The sequence below is a fragment of the Schistocerca cancellata genome, chromosome 9 (genome assembly GCF_023864275.1).
Source record: "Schistocerca cancellata isolate TAMUIC-IGC-003103 chromosome 9, iqSchCanc2.1, whole genome shotgun sequence".
Classification (NCBI taxonomy): domain Eukaryota; kingdom Metazoa; phylum Arthropoda; class Insecta; order Orthoptera; family Acrididae; genus Schistocerca; species Schistocerca cancellata.
Genome location: NC_064634.1, coordinates 67,382,306 through 67,388,265, shown reverse-complemented (window position 1 = coordinate 67,388,265; position 5,960 = coordinate 67,382,306). Strand labels below are relative to the sequence as shown.

Here is a 5,960-nt window from a genome sequence, read left to right as displayed (position 1 = left end):
ACCTCTTCGTTCTTTATCCTGTCAGTCCATCTAATTTTCACATCCTTCTCTAGAGTCATATCTCAAATACTTTGATTCACTTCTTTTCCAGAGATCTCACATTTCCTGATTTACTACCATAGAATGCTGAGCTCCAGGTACACATTCTCAGAAATTTCTTCCTCGGTTCAAGGCCAATGTTTGATACTAGCAGACTTTCTTGGCCACAAATGCCCTCTTTGCCTGTTCTAATCTACTTTTGATGTCCTCCTTGCTTTGTCTGTCATGGGTTATTTCACTTCCTAGGTAGCAGAATTCCTTAACTTTGTGTAATTCACAGTCCTCAGTTTCGAAATTAAGTTTTTCACTAATCTGATTTCTGCTACTCCTCATTACTTTCGTCTTTCTTTCATGTACTCTCAACCCATATTTCATACACATTAAGCTGTCCATTCTATTTAACATGTCCTGTAATCTTTGTTCCCATTCACTGAGAATATGAGTGTATTCCTACAGTCATCATTCAAATCCAGTTCGCGAAACTTTGTAAGCAGGCTTTCCCAGGATAGTTTACGGCTATCTTCAGTAGTCTGCTAGCTCAGTTTCTTCACCATCTCTGAGATGCTGTCTCACAGATCAAACCAATCTGCATCCATCAAAATTGGTAGAGCCACCACAAGTTGCATGTAACTTCTTCTGTGTCTTTCACTTTTAATTCAATGAAAGCAAGCATCTTCAAGAAATTATGTAGCAAAGGGCCACACATTACAAACATCAGGCTGTGAATAGAGCCGTCATCATGCATAAATACAGTACATTACAATACAATACATTTTATGTGTGGTGGCAGCACTATAAACACCCCAATACTCGTAATATGTGGCCCTCAGCTAGGTAATTTCTGTAGATGCTCACAATGGTCAAGTGAATGATGTAAAATGAAAAAAAAGTTACATGTGACTCATGGTGGCTCTACAATTTTAATTTCTAGTGGCTGCTGTTCCCCTGCAGGCAAATGACTGTGCTTGCTAAACCTGTGACCATTTGCATTCCCCTTCTCTGTATACATTTTTTATCTCCTGTTACTCCTATTTGGTATGGGTCCCACACCCTTGAGCAATATTCTAGGATGGGTCACACAAGTGATTTGTATGCAGTCTCTTTTTGTCAACAGATTGCATTTCCCAAGTCATATAAGAATAAACCGAGTCTGACACCTGCTTTACCAATGCCTTAGCCTACGTGATCATTCCATTTTGTATCTCTACAACTTCTTACAACCAGGTATTTTTATGAGTTGACTGATTCCAAATGTGACTCGTGGATAATATAGTTCTAAGATACTACATTTTATCATTTTATGAAGTGCACACTTTTACTTTTCTGAACATTTAAAACAAGCTGGCAGTCCTTGCACCACTTTCAAATCTTATAAAATTCTGACAATGTTAGTGCAGCTTTCATTCAGACAGTGCTTCATTGTAGATAACTGCATCATCTGCGAAAAGTCTGAGGTTACTATTAATATTGTCCTCAAGGTCATTAATATACAGCATGAACAGCAAGGACCCCAACATATTTCGCAGGTGCACACACAAAGTTACTTCTAGTCTGTCGACAAAGAAAAGAACAAAGAACCTTAGTCAAGTCACAAATTTTGCCTGATACCCCATAAGATCGTACTTGTGATAGTAAGCGTAGATGTGGTACTCTGTCAATTGCATTTCGGAAATCGAGAAGTACGGCATCTACATGATTGCATTGAGCCAGAGCATTCAGTATGTTATGTGAGAAACATGCGAGTTGGGTTTACATGATTTATGTTCTCAGAATACATGCCGATTGGCATGGAGGAGGTCATTCTGTTGGAGAGGTCATTACATTTGAGCTTGGAATATGTTTTAAGATTCTACAACAAATGGATGTCAAGGTTATTGGATGATAGTTCTTTGTATCACTTCCACTTCCCTCTTGTAGCCAGCTGTGCCCTGTGCTATCTCCCAGCTACTAGGCACAGTCTTTTGTTCAAGGGATCTATAATAGGTTATAGTTAAAAGAAGTGCTAATTCAAATTCAATTTCAGTGTAGAATCTGATAGTGATTCCATACGACCCTAGAGCTAGCTGGGGGAGGGTTGGGGTGGGGTGGGGGGGTCAGACATTCCAAGCTTCTGCTATTCTGGTCGGAACAATCAGCATATTGATTCGTGACAGTAGAATGTGTGTTTACTTAATTGGGTGTTTTGAATGATAACTCTCGATTTGTGACATTAATTTACCACTTAACAGAGCATGCTGACATTATCAGTGACCTCATCCTTGTGCCACCCCAGCAAAGCTCATATGGAGCTCGAAAATCCACCTGGATGCAGTGCTTGTCACCAACCCCAGAACAACAACTGATAGAAGCAATCTATGCTGAACAAGTCATCGACAAGATGCTGTCCCAGCTGTGGCACCAGCTACAGACACTACTCGGCACACACCCCATGCCAGATGCTGCCTTATGGACTCTTTGGATTGTCTAGCTTCCACTGCATCTGCAAATCGCACACCATGATTGCTCATGAGGTAACGCCACTAGATCTTAGTCAAACATCACATGTGATGAACTGCTCCAGTCTATGTCAAAAGTACATGACAGTGACATCATTGCCCCCAGCCAGCATGCTAACCTGTGCAACATGCCACCACCACTATCCAGCAACAGTGCACTGGGCACCGCCATTGCTTCTAAGTCAACGAATTGTTGATATAATGTCCAGTTTGGTGAAACGACATTCCCTGCAACTACCCAAGCTCCAAATGCAGACCTCAGTGTGTGCACCAGCCTGTGGCTAACACACCAAGCCACCAATGAGTGTGTGACAAATATTCCCTGCACGATTACCACAATTGGCTGGAAGGCTCTGTATATTTGACTGGAGCATGCTTAAACATTTCCTCTTAGATATGGGATCAGACATCAGTACAGTACCAAACGGTACGAATACAGCACTGTCTGGCACAACATCCCTGTAACTTTATGCTGCAAATGACTTGCATATTACCATGCATGGAAATACTGTACCTTGGAAGTAACCTCGGATCAACAGTTTTCAGGGACATTCTACATTACAAACATGAGTGAACCCGTGGTGTCACCGCCAGACACCACACTTGCTAGGTGGTAGCTTTTAAATCGGCCACGGTCCGTTAGTATATGTCGGACCCGCGTGTCGCCACTATCAGTGATTACAGACCGAGTGCCGCCACATGGCAGGTCTAGTCTAGAGAGACTCCCTAGCACTCGCCCCAGTTGTACAGCCGACTTTACTAGCAATGATTCACTGTCTACATACTCTCTCATTTGCAGAGACGACAGTTTAGCATAGCCTTCAGCTATGTCATTTGCTACGACCTAGCAAGGCGCTATATTCAGTTACTATAAGTACTATATTCCAGAATGAATTCTGAACAGATAATATTGTCAATCATGTACCATCAAGAGTGACGTTCATCATTAATGGATTAAAGTTAAGTATCAAACTAATTATGTCCGCTTTCTGAATTCTCATTCCTTGTCATGTTCCAGACCTCACATCAGTATAGTTGTTCCCTCTTCACGCCAGCCTGCGTGAGCTAAAACGCGTGCATTTCGGCCTCCACTCGTAACACGGTGTTGGCTCTTCTGCTAATACAAAATTGGCGACGAGGATGGGATTCAAACCCACACGTGCATTTCGGCCTCCACTCCATCGGGAACTACCTCATGCTAAGCTGGATATCAGTACAACTATGACATGTACTCTGACACAGTAAAGGAGTTTGTTGAGATGATGGAAAACCTGATGATGACACACCAACTTTTTTCTGGAAACTCTCAAGCATCGGATGCACTCTGCACCAACAAAACAGTGCTACATCAGTGCATACATGATGCATCTGCTGCACTCACTTATGTGCAGGAGAAATGTGAGAGCCTTTTGCTCATGCATCACACAGCCAATGTCGGCACTGCGTCCAACATGCACACTCTGGCTGACCAAGTCTTACTACCACTATGATCCACAGCGACACAGTCAGTGATCCCGAGCATACCACATCAAACACACGTCAGTATAGCACCCTTTGCCTTGACTCTCAGAGCCTTGAATGAGTGTACCATCCCTACTCAACCAGTTGTGAGTGAAAGTTAAACAATGTGCCATCTGTAATGGTACAGTGCACTAAATTCCATGGCTCCTGGTTTGGCAGTCCAGTAAGTATACAGCTCTCAGTGATCAAACTACACACTATAGTTATCCAATTCCAAATATTCAAAATTTTACATATATATTAGCGGGTGCTCCTATTTACAGTCTCATAGATTGCAGAAAAGCTTACCTCTAAAAACCTATGAGCCTGATCTCTAAGACCTCAATAATCACACCATTTGGACTTTTTTCGTTACTATTCACAGCTCGACTTGGCAGCAGCTCAAATCTGCCTTATGGTGTGCATGCCTGGATGATATCCTAATCTTTTCTAGCACCACACACAATCATTAACTGCATCTTGAACTAGTTCTTGCTGCCCTTCACGACATGTGCATGATTGCAGATGAGGATAAATCAAACTGCAGAAAGCCAAAGGAGCTTGTTCAAGTACATACTAAATGCCACAGGGATCAAACCAACCTGAGAATGAATGGAACTCATTAAGCAGTTACCACCCTGAAGAATTACCATGACCTATGATGCTTTCTAGGCATCGTAAATTTTATCAGTGTCAGATGACAGTGATACAAGCCCTCATAGACACTTTCACACAAGGAAAGGAAAGTTAGAGTGTACCAGCAAAATGCAAAAAGTATTCAAAGCAGCCAAAGAGTGCCTCGCAAAAGTGACCACTTTGGTCCACCCAATACCTGACACACAACTCAATGTCACAACTGACACTATCAATTCAGCCATTGGAGCAGTCTTCCAACAAGCTGTTACAGGTAAAGCATAGTTGCTTTATTTCTTCTAAAAATAATAATAATAATAAATAAAAAGGCTCATGGCATCGCCGTCGAAATGATCTGTATTTGATCTTGAATTACTTACTGTCTACAAAGCAGTTAAATATTTTAGAGAAGATATTGAAGGAAGAGATGTCATTATCTGTATGGATCACAAGCCACTCACAGACACCATGTGGCACCCCTCAAGAGATGTTAGTCCTTATCGCTTCTATCATCTTGACCTTACTGTACAATATACGACAGACCGCTGTAATCTACATTGCACAAACAACATAGTTGCCAACCCAACAACACAGTTCAGACTACCTATCATGGATCAATGTTATTTCTCTACAGTTAGACTACTACAAACTAGTGGAAAAACAAAACCATGATATGACCGCTATGGACTTACTTAACTGCAATTCCACCAATCTTCACACAGAATAGCAGAAAGATCCTGGGACTAATGTCCAAATGCTGCGTGATGTATTTCAGAACCAATTTGGCAGCTGGTTCAAATGGTTCTAAGCACTATAGGACTTAACATCTGAGGTCATCAGTCCCCTGGCAACGGCCTTGCCGCAGTGGATACACCGGTTCCCGTGAGATCACCGAAGTTAAGCGCTGTCGGGCGTGGTCGGCACTTGGATGGGTGACCATCCAGCCGCCATGCGCCGTTGCCATTTTTCGGGGTGCACTCAGCTTCATGATGCCAAATGAGGAGCTACTCGACCGAATAGTAGCGGCTCTGGTCAAAGAAAACCATCATAACGACCGGGAGAGCGGTGTGCTGACCACACGCCCCTCCTATCCGCATTCTCAACTGAGGATGATACGGCGGTCGGATGGTCCCGATGGGCCACTTATGGCCTGAAGACGGAGTGCTTTTTTTTTTCATCAGTCCCCTAGACTTCTAGACTTAGAACTACTTAAACCTCACTAACCGAAGGACATCACACACATCCATGCCCGACGCAGGATTCCCTGAAGCAGGATTCGAACCTGCGACCGTA

The 5,960-nt window shown here is 42.7% G+C and overlaps 1 pseudogene; it reads left to right on the top strand.

The window, feature by feature from the left end:
* Positions 1-5,513: 5,513 nt before the first annotated feature.
* LOC126102324 (5S ribosomal RNA) lies at positions 5,514-5,630 on the top strand (annotated as a pseudogene).
* The last annotated feature ends 330 nt before the right edge of the window (positions 5,631-5,960 follow it).